This window comes from Talpa occidentalis, unplaced genomic scaffold (assembly GCF_014898055.3).
Source record: "Talpa occidentalis isolate TD23 unplaced genomic scaffold, MPIMG_talOcc4v2.1 talOcc4.8, whole genome shotgun sequence".
NCBI classification, from domain to species: Eukaryota; Metazoa; Chordata; class Mammalia; order Eulipotyphla; family Talpidae; genus Talpa; species Talpa occidentalis.
The window spans coordinates 26,030,682-26,052,780 of NW_023605194.1; the positions used below are offsets into that span (position 1 = coordinate 26,030,682).

The 22,099-nt window shown below is 40.4% G+C and overlaps 1 long non-coding RNA gene across 1 annotated transcript in view; it reads right to left on the reverse strand.

Moving 5' to 3' along the window:
* LOC129145055 (uncharacterized) overlaps positions 1-22,099 on the reverse strand; it is a 122,042-nt gene that overhangs the window by 97,821 nt on the left and 2,122 nt on the right. The window lies entirely within an intron of this gene.

Here is a 22,099-nt window from a genome sequence, read left to right on the forward strand (position 1 = left end):
AGAATGTGAGCACAAGTGGAGGATGAGAAGTTGGAGATGAATATAGGAGTTTTGAAAATATATACTCATTACTCTAAGCCCAAGAATTAAGAATCTTAAATGTCTTCTAATGTCTATCCCTGTATTAAAGGGAAGCCTCACATTGCCTTCCTCTCCAGCTCAGCGGGCTGGAACCTGTATTTAGAACATGTCAAAAGAAATAGTGATTGAAGTCAACACAGATGTTAAGAGTAAGATTAACACCTGAAAACCTTCCCTGAAAGAGGGGAATCAAGATGGGTTCTTTATTCCTTCTTTTGTCTCTTGGACATGTACAAAAATGTGTCTCCGTTTAAACATCTAGCAAGGCCTTTTCCTCCTTTCTGTTCTCCTAATTTCCATCAAGGGACAAACAAGCAACGTACTTGGCAATGACATTAGCGCTTTTGCAGTAGCCATGCCAGTGTCACTTTTCAATCAGAAGGAAAAAAACTTCATTTCAGATGTTTGCCCCAGGTCAGAGATTCCTTTCTCAGGTAAAAATGTCATCATAGGGAATGGAAGTGGGGCTATCTAGAAAAAGGAGGCCCAGAACGCACATATTCCAAACGGCACCTGATTTCTGATTCTCTTTTGGTAAGAAAATTCCACAAGCTGTTGAAAAATGATTAATAGTCCTGAAACTGTTAAGTGAAGAGTGATCAAAAACACCACGAGTTGAAGTATGAAGAATATCTATGGACAATCTGCATGTTTAAAATCATAAGTTGTATGATGAAAGATTTCTGCTTGAGAAGCAGTTAAGGGTTTGCCTTTTCCTTCTATTTAACTCCCATTCAGCCCCTATATTTATATATGTTAATATATTACAGTTTGAGATTTTCAGGTTATATTTCACAGATGACATTTTTAATCTGCCTCAAAAATGTAAACATAGGCAGGGAGTTCTACAGACACACCGCCTGGAGCAACTGTCGAGTGGAAAATTCAGTGGAAAGTTTAGCCTGTCTCCAGTTTAACTAAGTTGAGGAATGCTGCAAAAACAGGTGTTGTCTGACACAAGTAATAATTACCTTTCACCTTGATGGATGTTAGTTTAATCTGTTCCTTACATGGTAGCTTGGTCTCAGCTGACTGAATTTAGTGCCAAAAAAGCAGATGAGAGGGTGAGTGTGGCTGGTATGTGACACTATAACACAAGTCTTTGGGGGCAGTTTTGATTGATTTTCATAAAGAGATTTCATCATGTCTCCTGTTTGGCCAATAAATATTTAAATCTAGATGGATATCATGGTAATCTGTTAATGTACTAATATATTCATTAACGGATTTTAAGAGTTTCATTGAGAGGATGATTCAATTCAATGACTTTAACAGAAAAGAGAAAATGAGTTACTAGGACATTTTTCTAAACCATGAATAGGCTCTATATATTAATGCTCCTGGGTAGATTACTCAGCAAGAATGACTGCAGTGTGAGCTGGGAAGATACAAGCAACACCTTCTCAACACTGATCATAGCAGATTTATTCAAACTTTTTCAAATTGAAGGGCTTATAATTTGCAATTTTACTCATATATCTAAGTGTCTCAGAAAGGTCCATCTGTGATGCTTTCTTTTCTATCTTCAGGCAGGTTTTTATAATTTTTTAAATATTTTAAAGCAATGACAGTTAATCCAAGAAGACACTGAGTTTGGCAATCTCTCAGACAAGGTCTTTTCAGAAGGAAAATAGTCCATCACTTCAGGAATAAGTGTTGTAGACCTTCAGAACAAGGCCTGTGAAGCTGACCACATTCAATTCATGAAATATTTAGGTTCCTCCCATGAATGTCAGTAGAGTATGGTGGGTAAGGCTGGGCCCCTGGGTTACCTAAATCTTGGCTCCTTCACCCACCAGCTGAGTGGCTTTGAGCAAGGCACTTCCCTTCTTTAGAGAAGGGAAGTTTCCTCATCTCAGTTTCCTCATCTGAAAAATAGGAATAATAACATTGCGTACTTCCTGGGATGTCATTGCAGTAACTATTACATGACCCCATGAGGGATATAATGATGAACAAGAGAAATCTAATTGTGCATGCATGCATGCTCTCTCGAAGAACAACACAATAAAGGAAGCACAGGGACATGAATTACTACAGAATGAATGGAATAATGACCAAGGGTAATGTGTTTTAAAAAAAGAATTCTGGGAGCAAGGAATGATTTATCCCAACATAAACTTTGCTGTGAAAAATGAGTAGGATCTCAGTTGTAAGGAGATTTCAGAAGGTAAAGGAAGATGAGCCGCTGTAATAAAGGAGAGCGTTCTCCCTTGATAGAACAACGTGAAGGAAACCAAGCCAGGAGTTGTCCTAACATATACTGACATATATTGCACCAAATGCAAAGGACAGACAACAGTTAGGGCTTTTCAAATTACTCTTCCCATCGCCCCAGAACAAGCTGTCTCAACAAGCCCAGAGCAGAGCCATCAGTTTAATGCAGATGAATCAACCACGAGTTTTATATAAACCAGTGCCTTCGCTGGGTCCAGCCACAGGATCAGAGGCCAGTAGGGCTAAAGAGCTGGTAGGGAACAGATCCTGTGGGCATGTTATTCAGATGTCTCCTGTTTTAACCCTCCAGTGAGCACAAGGGGTCACATGGATAGCCAGATTTCAAAGTGCCCAGTTTTTTCCCAAGATTCACTTCCAACTATTCCCTCCAGGAGTCCCAGCTGGAGACTGCTCTCCAACAATAACAGCTAACATTTACTGAACACCTACTCTGTGCCAGGCAATGTTCTAGACTCTTAGCAATCTAGGCGTAGGTGTTATCTATTATAATGCCCTTTCTGGAGAGGTAGAAGCTCATACTTTGTGAGTCCAGCCCTATGAAATATAGCCTGTAGCTCCTGGCTTGCAGCTGTATGGCCTCACTGCCCTGAGGTCACTTTGGCTGCTCTCCAGGCTCCCACTGGGTACTGCCTAGCTCCCTCAATGTGCCTCCTGACCACCTGACTCCAGGGATCTTCTCCTGATACCTTGGAGGTCCCATAGCAGAGATGTCGGCCTCCAAGGGATCTTAGCAAGAAGCCCTTTCCAGAGCAACCTTGGGAGCGAGGGCTGGGGAGGGAGAGCCTGCACACTTGGAGACCTCTGATTCTTCTCAGCCCTGTTGCTTAAGTGGACTGTCCCTGGAATCTTCTTCATTCTAGGTAACTCACTCGCCAAGACTCCATGATCTTCCCACAAGTCTCACCTCTCTTTGGAGACCTCCACCTCAGGCTATGGGGCAGAACCTAACTTGCCTATACCTAAATTGTAGGCCAAGGTCAAGTCTTCCCTCTACATCTCAATAAATAAGATGAGAGTGGGATTCTAGTTCAGTGTTTCTAAATGGTCTGAGAAGGAAAAGTTTCCATAACATTCTATAATAAGAGGTCCTCATGTTCAGAGCATGCAAAAACTCTCTAGAAATGGTTATCTCCAGTCCCAAATACTCTATTCCATGTGGAAATAACTGCAGGCTCTATAATCCCAAGGTCCCCCCAGTGGTCTAGGCTTGTGCTGACACCACTGACAGAAGACATAGCTTTGCCACATTGCAGAGCACAGTGCACACCTCCCCCTTGCCTCATCTCCTTACCCCCACACAACCTGTGATGCAGCATTTGCTCTACAGCAAGAGCAAGATGACCCAGTTGGTCAGGAATTACAAATTCATAATTGCTAAATCAACCATGTTTGCTGATAAGTGCCTGGTGACATTAATTTTAGTGTTCTGAATATAACAGTATTTTCTATACTTGGGACATTTTCCATGCCAACCAGTTTATTCTCCCTACAACAATAAAAAGTGGGTAATATTACTCTACCCATATTTCATTGTTTTCAATTGAGGCGGCATTAGTTTACATTGCTATCTGTGTTTTAAAAGTATAGGTTCTCCCTCTTCAGGTGTTATTACTACACCAGACCCACCATCAAAGCACCACAGTCCATCCCTACAGTCCATTGTGCCCACTCCCCATTCTGTTCTTATCCCCCATCCTCCCTGGCAGCCTCTGTTCTATAGTCAGCTTTCTAACGTGACGTCTTAGTTTGGTTTTACTAAACTTTTTGTTTGATTTCTCTATAGTCTACATTTAAGTGTCACCATCCAGTATTTGTCTTTCTCCTCCTGACTTACTTCCCTTAGCCTAATCCCCTCCGGCTCCAACCATGTTGCCACAAACCACAAGAGTTTATCTTTTTGGATAGCTGAGTAGTATTCCATGGTATTTATGTACTATGTTGTTAATCCACCCATCTGTATTTGGGCACTTAGGTTGTTTCCATAGTTTGGCTATTGTAAATAGTGCTACAGTGAACATAGGAGTGCATATTTATCTCCAAATTAGAGTTTTTGTATTCTTCCAGTAGATACCTGGGAGTAGAATTACTGGGTTCCATGGCAGATCCATTTTTAATATTTTGAGAAACCTCCATTTTCCAATGAGAAAATGAGGGCTTAGTGAGAGAAAAATCACTTGTTCAGAGATGCACAACCAACAAGCGTCAGAGCCAGAATTTAAACACATGCAGACTAACTCAGAGCAAAGCCCTTGCTCTGGCTGTCTTCAACACATGAAATTTAACAGAAAGGGTTTGTCAGCACACCTCAGACTTTGTCTGTAATTCAGGGCCATGAATCCCAGCGTAAGAATTAAAATTTTCATTTGTGCTTCTTGGAAAAAAACCTTCACATCACCGGTGGCGGGTTCTACATCCTCAATGTCCAGGTTTCCAGTCACTATGCTAAGTGCTATAATATATACATCCATGTAGCACACAGCAACCATGTGGGCTGGGCACTACTATTCTTTAGCATACAGATGAGGGAACAGAGGGCGAAAGGGGCTAAAGCATTTGCTAAAGGCTATGCAATTAACACATGGTGGAGCTGGGATAATAAGGCTGAGATGCCACTCTGACCCCAGGGCAGAAAATTCTTAACTTGTCAGCGGCATTACTTCTAGATATGACAATAGTTGTTGGAAGCAGCTAACAAATAATATCCTATTGGTCTCTAGGACAGTAGCCCCAAGAATGGGATGAAGAAATGCACATTGAAGGAAGCATTCCAATGCCAGAAAGGACTATGATTCCAACTAATTGATTAAGAAATAGTATAGAAGACTTTCTGGGCTAGCTGTAAATTACAGGATGAGGTAGGCAGATGATTAGATGGAAGACTTTGACTGGAGAAGGTAATGACAGTTCAAATCAATGGACAGATATGACTATTGCAGAGAAATTGAGAGAATGAGTCACAAAGGGAAGGTGCAGCAGACAGCTGTATACCGGTAGAGACTTTGATGGATTATGAGCAGAAAAATGGCATTAAATAGCTGAGAGTGCAACTGAGGCTGTAGGAATAAGAGAGATGAGACAATAACAGAGTGGATGGAAAGACTAGTAACAGAATCAGAGGAGCCCCCAAATTTATAATCTAGCATGGGTTGAGAATGTCTTACAGCCTCCATGGACAAATTCTATCACAACTGAGCTGTTGACACAAAGAATGGGATGCATTGAAGGAAGGCAGGGTAGGAGGATGGGAAAGAACAAGGAAAAGGGGAGAAAGCTTTAGCTGGAATTGGAGGCTAATTGAATAAGGATGAGAGTCAAAGAGGAGACAGAGATAACTAAGCATCTTGCACAATGGCAACCAAACCAAACAAAGTAGGTTTGGTTGGTGGGAGTTGGTGTTTGTTGGAGGTGGAGTAATAAAGTAGAGGTGAGTTTTATGTTTGGCTACTTAAAGGTTAACATGAAAGAAACACCATTTGTAAATATTCCACATAAGCCTGAATCCTGGAAGAGATAGCAAGTCTGGAATGTAAATTTGGGAATCAACTACTTCAAGACCATGAAGCTATTCTCTGCACCTAAGGCAAAAAACAAAAGAAACTTTCAAGAAATGGTGTTGGGAAAACCAGACAGTCACATGCAAAAAAAAAAAAAAAATGAAAGCAGACTACTGTCTCATATCACACACAAAATTAATTTTAAAATGCATCAATACCAGAAACCATAAAATACATAGAAAAAAACCATAAAACACACAGAAGAAAATATAGGCAACGCATTCCATGACACTGACTTCAGGGATGTCTTTGGGGACTCATCTGCAGTGGCAAGGGATACAAAAGCACACATAAACAAATGGGACCACATCAAATTAAAAGGCTTCTGCACAATGAAACAAACTATCATTAAAACAAAAAGATTCCCTACTAAATCTGACAAGGAGCTAATATCCAAAATTCACAAAGGACTAATACAACGCAACAAAAAGAAAACAAATAACCCAATAAAAAAATGGGCAGAAGAGCTAAATAAATACTTCTTCAAAGAAAATGCACAGAAGGCCAACAGGCGCATGAAAAAATGTTCATCACTTGTCCTTAGAGAAATGCAAATCAAAACCACAAGGAGGTATCATCTGACACCTGTGAGAAGGGTCCATACCAAAAAGACCAGAAACAACCAATGTTGGTGAGGAGTTGGAGGAATGCAAACCCTTACACAATGTTAGTGGGAATGTTGATTAATTCTGCCCCAATGGAAAACAATATGGAGGTTTCTCAAATTTTTAAAAATTGAAAGTCGATCTTTCTTATATACAAACTTAATATCTACCTCAAAAATACAGAAACACTAATATGAAGGGATATATACACTCCTGTGTTCATTGCAGCACTATTTACAACAGCCAAATTATGTAAATAATCTAAGTACCCAACACCAGATGAGTGGATTAAAAAATATGGTATTTATATACACAATGGAATACTGATCGACTATTTAAAAAGATGAACTCTTGCCATTTGCAACAATATGAATAGAACAGAAGGAGGTTATGCTAAGCAAAATGAGTCAGAAAGAGAAAGACAAACACCAGATGATTTCACTCATATGTGGAATATAGAGAAGCCAAACAAAGGAACAAAAAGATTGAACCAGAACAAACCCTAGAAATCTGACTGTGGAATTGAAGCTAATAGAGAGAGCGAGAGTTGGGGGGAGGAACAAGAAGGGAGAGGGAACCCAGTGGAATATGCTGGAGGATTATGGGTTCTTTGGGGGTGGACATAGTATTATAACATGCATCTAAATAGGTGTGAACCTACACCCAGAAATTATACACAATGTTTTGAACCATTGTTACCTTATTGAAAATAAAATGATAGTAAAAAAATAATCATAAAGAGGGCCTCCCCGGTGGCGCAGCAGTTGAGCGCTGGGTTGCAAAGCTGCCCGCAGACTCTGCAGCGCCGGTTCGATCCCCGGCTGCTCCCAGGCCACCGGAGGAGGGTCCCGCTTGGCACGCAGACCTCTCCTGCCGCCCGCTGCTCCCCTCAGCAGTGTACTTCGGTCCTTCTGCCTGCTCTGCTCCCCGCTCTGGCTCTGGTGAATTCTCTCACCCTCCCACGCTTCTGACTGTACCCAGTGCTTGTATAAATAAATAAATCTTAAAAAAAAATTTTTTTTTAAAAATAATAATCATAAAGAAAAATCCATTGTGAAATCAATTGTTTGCAATCATCCATAGGACACTGTCCAAGACTCTGAGTGGTAATGTAGCTCTGAAGACATTTCCTGAGAGGTATGTGAAGAATTCCCTTTCTTTATACATGTACACAGCATGTAAGAACTGAGATTCTTTTATGTTAATTAAAAATGCCAAGTTTGACTCTACAACACATACTTCTCTCAAAGGCAATCATCTGCAAAATAGAGCCATCAATAATTGGACGCTTCCACAGCCTGGCACCTTTCTTTCCCCATGGGAAGGAGTAGGCTCCTAGAAATGCAGACAGCTTGTCCCCAGACACAGGGAGTCGTCACCAACCTCTAATAACTGTTTGTCTTGCCAGGAAGTCGGGCAAGCCAGGGCAAGCCCACAGCCTGCAGCATCTGTGTCCGATTCACTCTCCTCAATAAGCAAACTTTCTCCCTACCCTTGGAGTGGAACAGAGACAGGCAGAACCATTTCATAGGTTCAGACAAACAGAGGGTCATCTGGTATGCTACCCTCCATGATGGGACACAAGAGGTTGTCATTGCAAAGGAACCCTTCATTCCAGCCCACCCGTATTTCCCATAGCCCATGGGTAGCCAGCCCCCACCTCCACATACCCCATCCCTGCCTACCACCTCTTCACCCCTCAGCTACTATGTTCATGTACAGACTGATTCAAATGGACTTGTCCAGGATTCCTGTTTCCATGGTGGGAACTGGAAGAGAGTTCAAAACTTAACTTTGAAGTCATGGAAAATTACCTTTGACAGTTTTGGAATGAGTAGAGTTGTCTTTGGGAGCCCAGCTGGACCATTCATTCATCAAACAATGAGCTATGGCTTTTTCCTGGGGTGTCAAAATGTTTGTTTTGTTTGTTGTTCTTATTTATTTTTGTTGGCTCCCACTCAAACAGAATTTGGTTTCACAAGAGAAAGTGCCCCAACTTCAAGATATTTTAAGATTTTTATGATTTATAGCTAAGGGAAGGCTTTTATGAATGACTCTGGCCCCCTAGTGGCTAGGCAATCTACATGATAGTAACCTCCATTTGAAGAATGAGAGCAAAAGGCAAAACTTGGCAAGGTTCCTTCTCTGAGGAAAAATGGTGGGCTCATGGGAACGGCTGTCTATCTTCCATAACGTAAGCCAGGCTATGGAGACATCCATCCTAGATCTGCCTGGGCTTCTTGGCATTGAGGATTAAGGATGATTTTTTTTTTTTCTTGTTGCTTAGGATGTGTGGAAATCCCTTTTCTAGGGATTTTTCACAAATGTTCTTAAAAGCAAGCTCGGCATGTATTGAGCGCTTAGATCTCAGAAGTAGTAACTTACATTCTGTACAGAGGAAACTGAGGCTTAGAGCTAGTCTAATAGCTGGTATGAGGCGGTGTCGGGACTCAAATACATACTAGTGACCAATTCTCGCTGATTTCCTTCCCTCCCTGGGTCATGGTTTCTGAGCTCATCCCATCCTACTCAAGTTCCATAGGCTCCATTACGACTTTTCCTGCATCATCGCTCTTCTCCTACCAGGCACAAACCCTCGCACCCCTTATGTTCAGGTTGATATGGGAGGTGAGGGGCACTAGGGAAGAGAGATACTTACAAGTAGCTGAGAGTTTGTTTTTATGTGCAGACAAATGTGTATGTATGGCCCCATTTACATCATACCTACTAGTTAAAGGGAATCATAGGGTCTGGCACAGAGAAGATGTTCAGTAAATGTCCAGTGGGAAAAAGTCTGCATGAATTCACAAGAATTTTTTTTTTTTAAATAATAATGGCTTTCTGCATTTATATCATTGAGGGAAGTCCCAGGTACAGCAAGCCAGCTCCGTGACCCTGAAACACTATTTCTAGCTACCAATTCACTCTTGTACAAATGAGAATCTAAGGAGTGTTTTGGCTCTTCCTATCCTAGTATCATGGAATCTATCATACTAGTTTATTAATTTGTTATCAATAAGAGAGGCTGCCCTGTCTGCTAAATAGCTCTTCCATCCCTTAGCACCTGGGTGCTCAGTAAGTATATGTCGAATGACTGCTGTCTCAGCTGGCTAGATTGCCGAGTTAGCTAGAAAAGTTTATTTTCCTAGAAAGTAAGTCCATTAAGAGAATTCCATTTTTCTCCTGGCTTCCATTGTCAGAAATTAATTTTGCTTGAGGGAACAAGAAATAACAGCTGCAAGGTTTAATAAAAGCATATTCAGAAAGTCAGCACTGAAAAGAAAACACAGATTTACACTTCCAGCAATACTATATAGCCTCAGTATCCTGAAATACAGTGGCTACCAAAACAGTTTGAAATGCTAGACAAAATACAGAAAACTTTTAAAAACAAACAGACAGGTAAAGTACTTTACCTCCCTGAGGCCAATACTGAAGCAGGAGACCAGAAGTGGCCACTGCCACCACTGCACATAACTGGGAGCACCTGTAGGTCTTTATCTCATACAGAGTGAAGAGCCAGACCACCCTGCAGGAAAGCTGGACTAGAGTAGGCTATGGCCTGGAAAACGTGACCTAGAAGAAAACCCAACCAATGGCAGACAACAGAAAACCTGGATCGTGGATGAAGCTAAAAGTAGCAAAAATAAAATAAAATTTCCCTGAGATTTTATAATCACAAATATGACCATACATAGAGGGTCACAAATTATAGTGCCTACATGGTAACAAAAAGGTGCATGGAGAATTTTATTTAAAATAAAAAATTCCCCCAAATGAGCTCATAAGCAAAAATTACTTGAAATAAGGAAACAAGCCACTAAGAGTTAGAGACAGCAGAAACAATAACCGAAGTTAACTCATAAAGACTTCAGGAATTAGAGTAGATACAACACATAAAATAAGAATGCTTAATATGATTTTAAAAAAGAAAAGAGTAAAAAAAAATGTAAAAAGCAGAAATGAGATGGTTTGAAGGAATTGAACAAATGAATTTCATTGAAAATGAACCAATTCTCACTTCTAGAAATTAAAATATAATAACTAAAATTTAAAATTCAATGGAAGGGATAACACACAGGCAAACAATCGCAGATATGAAACCAAATACAGATGAAGAAATTAGAATATAAAACAGAAAGAAGACCAAAAAATATAAAAGAGAGGGTAAGTAAGCAAAAGGATAGTGAAAAAGCCCACAGACACCTAATTGATCTTCCAGAAGGAAGTAAAAGAAAGAATGCTTAAAATTTTCCCAAATTGATGATTCCTATCCTATATTCATGAATTCCAAAGAAATACTAGCAGGATAAATTCTAAGCAAATAAAAGATGTTAAAAGTGGCCAGAAAGTAAAGAGGAAATTTTTCAAAAGAATGACAATTAGGATGACAGAAACTTCTCAGCAATGATAGAAGTCAGTAGACAGTTGAATAAAATCTTCAAAGTACTGAGAGAAAATAACTTTAAACCTAAAATTATGTACTTAAAGAAATTATCTTCCAGGGACTCCCTGGTGACACAAGAGGTTAAGCACCATACCATGAAGCAATCCGCAGCCTCTGCAGCACAAGTTCAATCCCCGGCCAGCCAGGGAGCAAACCACATGGTGCAGCAGACTCTCCTGACTCACCCACTGCTCCCCTCAGCAGTGTATTTCAGTCAATCTGCCTGTTCTGTTCGTATTCTCTCTCTGGTGAATCCTCTCACCCCCTGCATCTCTGGCCTGTACCCCAGCCCTTGTATGCATAAATAAATAAATCTTTAAAAAAAAAAAAAAACTATCTTCCAATAATGAAGGTAGATATTTTAGATAAATAAAAATTGAGAAGATTTAACAACAGACCCTCACAAGAAGGCTTCTTAAAGGAGCTACCTCAAAAAGGAAAATTATCCCAAAGGAACATCTGAGATGCAAGGAAAGCGATGGACAGTCTGGTAAACTTGTGAGCAATTCTATTTTTTCTTTTTCCCTTCAATCAGTCCTGGGACTTTTTTTTTCTTTTCTTTTTTTCTTTTCTTTTAATAATTTTTTTCCACCAATTCAAATGGTAGAATTTGGGACAAAATGGATGGACTTTGGGGTGATTATGTTGAGTAAAATAAGTTAAAATATGAAAGACATCAGACGGTTTCACTCATCTGTGGAATAGAAATACTCAAAAAACACTCATATGCACAGAATGGTAGGAATAAATCTTGAGCTCAGAAAAAAGAATATAGTGGTTACCAGCCGGAAAAGGAGGGAGAAGAGGGATAGAGTGGAGGGAGGTAGGTGGGGCATGGGTGCTGGTGGTTTGGAGGCCCATGTGAGGAACTCTGAATAACTAACTGTAAAATCCACCACTAATAAATGTCAACAAAAACACTTCACTTTCTAAAAATTTTTTTTTAATTTTTATTTATTTATGCATACAAGAACTGGGGTGTAGGCCAGAGGTGCAGGGAATGGGGGGAAGAGGATTCACCAGAGACAGAGCAGGGAACAGAACAGACTGACTGACTGAAATACACTGCTGAGGGGAGCAGCGGGAAAGGCAGGAAAGGTCTGCTGTGCCATGTGGGTAGCTCCCTGGCCGGCCAGGGATCGAAATTGTGCTGCAGAGGCTGCAGATTGCTTCATAGTACAGCACTTAACTCCTTGCACCACCAGGGAGGCCCCACTTTCTAAAAATTTAGAGCAGTCTTCTGTTCTAAAATTTCTCTGAATGACATTCATTTTTTTTAAGATTTATTTATTTATGCATACAAGAACTGGGGTATAAGCCAGAGGTGTGGGGGGTGAGAGGAGTCACCGGAGACGGAGTGGGGAATAGAACAGGCAGACTGACTGAAATACACTGCTGAGGGGAGCAGCAGTCGAGTCAGGAGAGATCTGCTGCGTCATGTGGGTAGTTCCCTGGCCGGGGATTGAACTCGTGTTGCAGAGTCTGTGGATGGCTTCATAGGTTGTGTCTTAACCTCTGCACCACCAGGGAAGCCCTGAATGGTACTCATTCTTAAAATAAACTGACTTTAACAAATAGTTTGCCCCTCCCTACTTCTTTTCTCAAGTCTCCCTGCCTTCATGTTCCCCAATCATTAAGTCACCACCACCACACTTTTTTTGTAACAAAGTTAAAAGCTAAAAGTTCAAACCTTACCAAAAGATGAAAGGAGCATCAGGTGTCAATCAGAAATCTTTGGTGACCTGAGGAAGCCACTGAGATTGGAAGTGAGACTCAGTAAGGCCCAAGGGCAAGGTAGGTACTCAGTGGGACCTGAGGTGTGAAGTCAGTTCACCAGAGGATGAGGACAAACCTAAAGATCTTGGGGCACCTTTGTATCTACAAAGAGGTAGTATTATTAGCTGAGGCTCTTAACTCTGGAGAAGATCATTCTCAGAGTAAACTTGGACACACCCAACAGATTCAAACTTCAAGAATAAATGAGGTTTTTGTAATTCCAAAGAATTACTATCTCTCCCTTTTCAGAATTATTTCTCCAAAATTTGTTTTAAGCTTATATTTACTGAGAGCTGACTCTACACTAGTCATAAAGCAGTTTTCAGAGAGTATAGTTTAATCCTCAAATAAACCTTCTGAGAGGACTACTAATTTTCCCCCCAAGTTCTTTTTAATTTCAGGATTATATTTTTACTACTCCATATATGCACAAGTTCCACTTGCCATCCAATAAACCACCTATGCTAATATCCCATTTGCCTCCCTTCCCCATCCCTCCCTCCAACCTCCCTGTTCCCTCTGATAAGCAACAAATTCTCTCACTAAGGCCAAGATTTATTCCTGCTCTGTTTTGCCTTCATATGCATTAGTTATTTATATTCTACAGATAAGTGAAACCATCTGATATCTTTCACTTTCTGACTTATTTCACATAACATAATCACCTCAAGGTCCATTCATTTCCCCCCCAAAATTACACTAGTTCGTCTTTTTTAATAGTTGTGTAGTATTCCATTAAATATATATTTCACAATTTCTTTATCCATTCATTTGTTGATTACAAATTAAAGGAGAGGGCCTCCCCGGTGGTGCAGTGGTTGAGCGCTGGGCTGCGAAGCTGCCCGCAGCCTCTGCAGCGCCGGTTCGATCCCCAGCCACCGGGTGAGGGTCCCACATGGCGCGCAGACCTCTCCTGCCGCCCGCTGCTCCCCTCAGCAGTGTACCTCGGTCCTTCTGCCTGCTCTGCTCCCCGCTCTGGCTCTGGTGAATTCTCTCACCCTCCCGCACTTCTGACTGTACCCAGTGCTTGCATAAATAAATAAATAAATCTTTAAAAAAAAAATTAAAGGAGATATGATTTGGCTATCATGGACTATGACTATAGGTGTGCCTAAGTCTTCTATATTAGAGTTTTCACATTTTTATGATAAATACCTGACAAGAGATATTGCTGAATCATATGGGATTTTCTTTTTTATTTTCTTAAGAAATTTCCATACCATTTTCCATAGAGCTGCAACAACTTACATTCTCACCAACAGTAGGTGAGTATTCCCTTTTTTCCACACCTCACCAACATTTGTTAGGAATTTTCCACCCTCTTCAGTTTTTTGAAGAATTGGAGTACAATAGATATTAGGTCCTCTTTGAAGGTTTACTAGAATTCACTGGAGAATCCATCAAGCTTTTGTTCTTACGAAGATTTTTTTGTTTCTCTTTCAATTTCAGCACTTGTGGTTGGGCTATTTAACTATTTTACCTTGATTCAGTCTTGGAAGGGTGTATAAATCTCCAAATTTGTCCATTTCTTCTAGTTTGTCCAATTTCTTTCCATAAAGATATTCATAGATTTTTAAGATCCTGTGTATTTCTGCAGCATCAGTTTTAATTTTTACCTCTTTAATTTCTGATTATATTTGCATTTTCTCCCTTCATAATCCTAGTTAAAGACGTGATTTTGTTTATTTTGCAAAGAACTAGCTCTTTGTTTCACTGATCTTTTGAACTGTCTTGTTTTGTATTTCATTTATTTCTGCTCTCATTTTTATTATTTCTTTCCTTCTACTGATTTTTTGATATATTTATTCTTCTTTTTCTCATTCGTTAGGCGTGGGGGGTGAGAGGATTCACCAGAAACAGAGCGGGGAGCAGAGCAGGCAGATGTACCAAAATACACTGCTGAGAGGAGCAACAGGCGAGACAGGAGAGGTCTGCTGAGCCATATGTGGGTCAACTCCCTGTCCAGAGATTGAACTCAGGTCTTCGAGGTGATAGTGCTGAGACTTAACCCCTAGGCCACCCTGGGAGGCCCTCACAATATTCTTGTTCCTACCTCTGATTTTATATTCCTATTGTCATTTTACTCAGGATTTTGTTTTCTCTTTTCTTGTAGAATAATTCCTTTCAGCATTACTTATAGAACAGGTCTGGTGGTGATAAACACCATAAGCTTCTGTTTGCTTGGGAAAGCATTATTTCACCTTCATATTTGAACAATAACTTTGCAGGATAGAGTATTCTTAGCTTGGAGCACTTCTCTTCTGGGATTGTAAATACTTCCCCTCCATTCTCTTCTTGCCTATAGAGTGTCTGGAGCAAAATCAGAGAAAAGAATAATTTGGGTGCCTTTGTAAGTTTTCTTTTTTCTTGCTTCCTGTAGATTTTTTCCTTATCTTTGATTTTTTATAATTTAACAATAATGTGTGTTGGTGTAGGTTGTTTTGCATGTAGAAATTTGGCTGTTCTCTCTGCTTCCTGGACATCCATGCTTACTTCAGTCATTTCTTACATTTGAGAAATTTCCATTTATTATTTCTTTGAATAAGATCTCTGCTCCCTTCTCTCTCACCTTCTGGAATACCCATATCCTCATATTTCCTCTTTTAATTGAGTCTGATGTTTCTCAGACTTAATTTTTCCTATGTCTTCTTTCTATTTTTCTCATTGGATTAATTGTACATTTGAATCTTCTATTTATGAAATTTCTTCTGCCAGTTTAATTCTATTTAAAGCAATTTCTCTATTTGTCTTCATTTCATCCAGAGTCGCTTCTTGTAAGTCTCTTAATAGTTTCAAGCTCATTTGTGAAAAAAAATCTTTGCTCTTGGATCTCCTTTCTGTTTTTAGCTGACCTTCCAGTAGCTCATTTAGCATATTTAATATTGTTGTTAAATCTTTGTCTAATAGGTCATCTATTAGTTATCCCCAAATCTTGTTCTTCTCTTTTTGCTTTCCATCTTGTGTTCAGATGTTGCGTGCTCCCTGGGCATGTGTGTTGCCTGATTTGCCTGTGTGTGTTTATGTGTGTGTATGTGTGTGTGCGCGTGTGTGTGTGTTTGGGGTGCTACAATTTTAGTTTTGTTTGTTTCTCTCCTATTTTGGCTTGGCATGAGGTGGGGGCAGAAGGGGAGTCTAGGGCTTAAATACTCCATCTCAGTCTGAGAAGCAAGGTTGGTCACTGTGCCCTCTCACCCTCGGTCACTGTCTCCTCTCCTCTCTTTCCACAGCAAGCTCTAACCTGCATGTGGAGCTTCCTTAAAAGGTGACCTGAACAACTGGTTCAGTAGGAGCCAGGAAGTCTGTGATGTTTTAAGTGCTTGGGGGCATTGAAAATGCAAAGAGTGGCCCAAAAAACAACCCTCACTTACTTGAAAATTTTGTGCAGGACTAGCCAATGTCTTAACTCTGGTTGGGAAGCCAATAAAAATTTTCCATAGAACTGTTCTGTGCTCTCCTGAGTTATTTATCTTTATTGATACAATTCATGTATCCAAATTCATTTAAAATCTCTACTCTGTATTAAACAACCTGTCTTCAAGTGCAAATGAAGTCATGCATATATCCTTCAAATAGTCCAAATTCCAGTTAAACCAGAAAGCCCTTACCCTGTCATTCCATCCCAGAATAGAAGGTGAGGCTTTGTCTAAAGGTGCTAGAGCATTGCATAGAACACATGTGTGTGAACTTTCCCCTTGTCTTAAGGACCATCTATTTGGATGACACATGTTGACATCCCCATGAAAGGTAAGATTGTTGCTGCACTGAGGAAATTGCCTACGATTAGGGGGGAATATGAAAGCATGGGAATGCTGCTTAGGAGTACCTCACTCATGGTAATGGGTGTCATGAAAATGACCCCAATTTTGCCCTCGTCATGCTGGGGAAACAGAGGAATTTAACATCCCAACCTTTTGAAGTGGTATCAATGCTGCTAGTTTTGGATGTAGAGAATTTCTAGCTTTCAGAAAAATCTATAGGTTTCATCAGAGTGGGCATGAAGACCCAAAGCTGAAAACCACATCTTGGATTTAGGAATTTGGAACTTAACAATGATGTTATTCCATAGTGGAAAAATTGGGAAAAGGGTCTGAATGCCCACAATGTTTAAATAAATGGATTACTTAAATTTCTACAATGGACCGCTTAAATAAATGAGCACCATAGATAGTTTCTCTATGGCAATTAAACATGACATCGAAGACTAGTTAATAATGTGAAAAGACATTTGACATTGTGAAAGACCATGTAACTAGGTGAAAGTTGCAAAACATGTGCAATAATAATTCATCAAAATATGAACAGTGTTTACCTTTGATTGCTGATTTTTTGGTTAATATTTGTTTACTTTTTTAAAAAAATTAATATGAATTGCTTTTATAAAAAGCAACAAAACTATTCTATACATATTAAAAATCTTTAAACAGAACACTAAGAACTTAGAATTGTGCTTTAAATTTGGGGAAATCATGGAACCATCAAGCAATTTAAAAACAACCCCATCAAAGAAACACAGCAAGGCTTTGAAACGTACTCAACATAATAGAAATATTTTCAAAATTTATAAACGTTTCGACTTAAAGCCATTAATGATATATGTGCACTATAAAGATCACAATGACAACACAATCAACACTTAACATTTCCAGAGCGCTTCTCTGTGCCAGGCATCAGGCTCAGCACTGTGAAGTAGATACTATCATCACCCGCAGTTTTCAGGAGACAGAACAAAAGTTTAGAGATGTAAAAAGAGTTGCCTAAGAACCTGCAGAAGCAAGCTGACCAGTGACCTTAGTCCCCGCCTAGATGCAAATCCTTTCATTTGACTCCTCAAAGCACATACCCCATGTCTTCAATAATGTCCCTTAGTCATAGTAGGCCAGAGTCCTAACTTAATTGTCAATATCAAGGTCATTTATCTATTTTAACTACCAATAGAGAAAAACTTAAAAAGCATGAAGAATCTATGCATTTTCTTTGGTAGTTATGGTGCGGGAAGCAAGTCAACCCAGGTCTACTGCCTAAGAACCATGTCAGTGACCTTTAAAAAAAGAAGGTTGAGTTTGGTCAACCAGTTGGTTATTTTTATTTTTTATTTTTTTTTTTTAAAGATTTATTTATTTATTCATACAAGCACAGGGTACAGTCAGAAGCGCAGGAGGGTGAGAGAATTCACCAGAGCCAGAGCGGAGAGCAGAACAGGCAGAGTGACGAAGTACACTGCTGAGGGGGGCAGCGGGCGGCAGGAGGGGTCTGCACACCATGTGGGACCCTTGCCCGGCGGCCGGGGATCGAACCGGTGCTGCTGAGGCTGCGCGCAGCTTCGCAGCCCAGCACTCAACCGCTGCGCCACCAGGGGAGGCCCCAGTTGGTTATTTTTAGAGTAGCCAGTTAGCTAACTGACTTAACTGGATTGCTTTTTTGAAATGTTATAATTGGTTGTTTGATTTAAACACTTGCACTCCCCACTCCCCCTCCTACACGACCCTCCCACCCAGGGAGGAAGAAAACCAAAGTGGGTGTACAATAAATACAGTCTGCACAACAGGGTGGGGAATCCAGGTTAACAACCAGGTGTTTCTCTACATGACAAACAACCTTTTGATGTTTGTTTTGTTTGGGGGGGGGGGGTTTCCTCCCAGAACTGATACTGTCTTGTTGAATTAAGTCAAACCTGCTTGGATATCTTGTCCTTGAAGAATATGGCAACATAGAAATACACTGGCCGATTACTGCTGGGGTCTGTGGCCTCCCTTCCCTATTACCTAGACAAAAGTAATGCAGTCTTGACCTCTAAATCTAAAGGAATTTACCACCAACTCTATCAAATCCACTACTTGTGAGACTTTTAACTCCTGAAACCATCCCCGTCCAGGTCTCCAGCAACATAGCATTGAGGTCTATTTAGAATGAGCATAAATAAGTCAAAGATATGAGGGCACTAGTGCTTCCCACACAGTCTTCCCTGGAGTTAATCAGGGAAAGCGTGTGTTTCAAGAGTCCAGCTTCAAGGTAGTAAGAAAACCCAAGGCTTCATTCCATAATTCTTATTCGCTACTGAAGGCGTAAGGCCAGGATGTGTGTTTAAAGCTTCTTTAATTCAAAGACTTGTTATCTTTACTTGACCTTATTTCCTGTCATTGGTGAGAATCAAGCTGCTTCTATTCCCCTCTAATAGCCATATAGTATAACTCTTGCTGGGAACCACTGCTGTGTGTACCTTTCTTTGTGGCAGGCCGCAATCTTGGGAAGTAATATGTCTGTTTTGAAAAGAGTCATTTACAGCCTGCTGTTTAACCTAAAGGATCCAGGAGCCCACCCTTTTCTGGCCTCATACACTGTATTTCCTTCCTGGGTTTTTCGCAGGTTTAATGCAGCACAGGTGGTGTGTGTTTCCAAACCAGGTGTCTGAGGCTAAAGACATTCACTAAAATATTTGGCTTGTATGTTTCTTTGGGGCTTGGAATTTAGCACTGCGAACTGCTGAGACTTGGTGATGGCTTGACTTGATTTTTTATTACATTTTTGACTGTCCTTTACAGTTTTTCCTCCCTGCAGTTTAACACTCCTGGGAGATGTTATAAAACCCCTGCAGCTTACTTACCAACACTTTTCAGTGTGGTGTCAATGCCACACACACAAACTGACCACTTAGCAGCTGACTGGGTATAGGGCTGGGGCTACAGCTAACTGATGGGATCACAGAAGGGCTGATTTCAGGGCAGAAACACCTGGGCAGATGTGTGGCTGAAGACCAAGTAGGTCACATTGTCCTGTGATCCAACCACATGTATCACAAAGGAGCATCCAAACTCCAGATTTTAACAATGGTTGGCGGAAGGTCAACCCAGGGACTGCATAAGTTTCTATAGATAGACTAATGGTATACTAATGATAGAATGAATAACAATAACCCATGTTTATTGACCATTGACCAGCTCCAGCACTGCGCTTGATAAACAATGTCTCATTTTATCCTCACAAAAGACTTCTGAGGGAAGCTCTTTTTAGAGATAAGGAAACAATCTCAGAAAGGTCAACTAATTTTCCCAAACAGCTCGTAAGTGGTAGAGATGAGTTCAAACCCAGCTGATTCCAAATTCATACTATAGAGTGAGCATATGTTCCAGATTTCCCCCGAAAAATACCTGTTTATACCTGTGGTCCCACTGCCATTACTAATGGTGCCTCCTTTTATTCTCTAAAGTACTATGGTCTGAAAAATTTGTATGGTCATTTTGAGTGCATTGTTCATTTCTTAAGGGTATCTCCCATTCTTTGGGTGTCGGCATCTCAAAATTTCTTGAGGAATCCTCTGGTACATACAATTTATGGAAACCAAGGTGGCCAATTAATTTTCTCAATTCCCCTGATCACAGCAATTACTTTAAAACTGGGGGTGTGGACATGTGGGACTCATAGAAACTGTCGAGAAAGAGGGAGAAAGAAGCCCTTTCTTTCCAGAGGGCTGGTGAAATGTAAGCCTAAAGTTGTTGACCCCAATGTGAGCCAGGGAGAAGAAGCAGTACAGACTACAGAAGGACTGGGATGTAGAAAGTACCAGCAACCTGATGGTATGGTTTGGACCCCTAGTCTGAAGCCATAAGCATACAGAGATTTCCTAGTTAAAGTGTGCCAATAATTTCCCTGTTACATACAAACTAGTTTGACTTGGACTTTGATACTTGCAACTGAAGGAGGGATGATTAAAAAGAGGTTAAAGACTTTCAACTCTGGCACATCACAGACACACACATACACAAGCAGAATAACATACATAGAGCCACAAACCTACTGACAAAATCAAAGTATTACTTAATATCTGTGCCTGTCACGAGGTCCCATGTGGGCAAGAACTAGGTGAATGAGAATCTAGCACCTTAAACACAACAGGAGCTCAACAAAAATTTGTTTAAATAATAAACAAGGGCCTCCCCGGTGGCACAGCAGGTTGAATGCAGCCCCGTGAAGCTGTCCGCAGCCTCTGCAGTGCGGGTTTGATTCCCGGCCAGCCGGGGAGATTCCCACATGGCACAGCAGATCTCTCCTGTCTCACCCGCTGCTCCCCTCAGCAGTGTATTTTGGTCATCTGCCTGTTCTGCTCCCAACTCTGTCTCTGGTGAATCCTCTCACCTTCCTGCTTCTCTGGCCTGTACCCCAGTTCTTGTATAAAAATAAATATATCTTTAAAAAAATAGTAATAATAATAAATAGGGCCTCCCTGGTGGCACAAGGGGTTAAGACACAACCTATGAAGCAATCTGCAGCCTCTGCAGCACAAGTTCGATTCCCGGCCAGCCAGGGAGCAACCCACATGGCACAGCAGACCTCTCCTGACTCACCCGCTGCGCCCCTCAGCAGTGTATTTCAGTCACTCTGCCTGTTCTGTTCCCCACTCTGTCTCTGGTGAATCCTCTCACCCCCCCCCCACACCTCTGGACTGTACCCCAGCTCTTGTATGCATAAATAAATAAATCTTTAAAAAAATAGTGAATTCACGGATGTTAAACAAAATCAGGGGGATGAAATCATCAAAATCCAGACTGCAAAAAACTCTACAGGACAAACATCAGTTTCTTTAATAAATAAATTTCAAGGGGGAAAAAAAGGAAGAAGAAATCTACAGAATAAGAAAGATCTGGCAAATTTATGAAACAGATGTGGTAGGCAAATCTGATTCAAACAAAGCAAATGTTAAATTTATGAGATTCTCAAGAAAATTTCAGAGTCTGAATGAGTATGTTGGTTAATATTGTTGTTTTATTTTAGGAGAATGATACTGTGGTTGTATTTAAGAGTCCCTCTTTCAGAAATGCACACTGAAATATGTATAGCTGAGATGATATGCCAGGAATTTTGTGCAAATAATCTGCAGGTGGGAGGGGTGGTAGAGATGAAAGAATATTGGCTTCAACAATCTCCTCTTAAACCCACTCAGATGGATAAATCTGGGAATACTACCAGGACCCACCAAAGGCAAGATGAAGTTAAAGATGTACGTTTGCCTTTTACAACTCAGTCGGTTAACCAAACTTCAAACTCCTGCTACTTAACCAGACAATCTCTTTCAGTTCAATTCATGCAAATAAATATTTCTGCTCTAGCATATAAAATAAAATGGAGAATCACACCATAGCAGATGAAATATTTTTATCTTACCACCAATGTAAATGTTTTAATCTTACCACCAAATGTAAATATAATCTCCATTATTTCAAATAATGTGATAATGTAAAAAATGAGCAGCAGATTGACAGCAATCAAGGGAAGGTCCATAAATCCATCAGTCTGATTTCCTGAACCACATAACACCTTACAAAGAAACACTTTGCAGCCTAATAAGCTTATATTCATAAATGTGAAACTCAATCTATACCAATGTTGACCAAACTTGCCTGAGC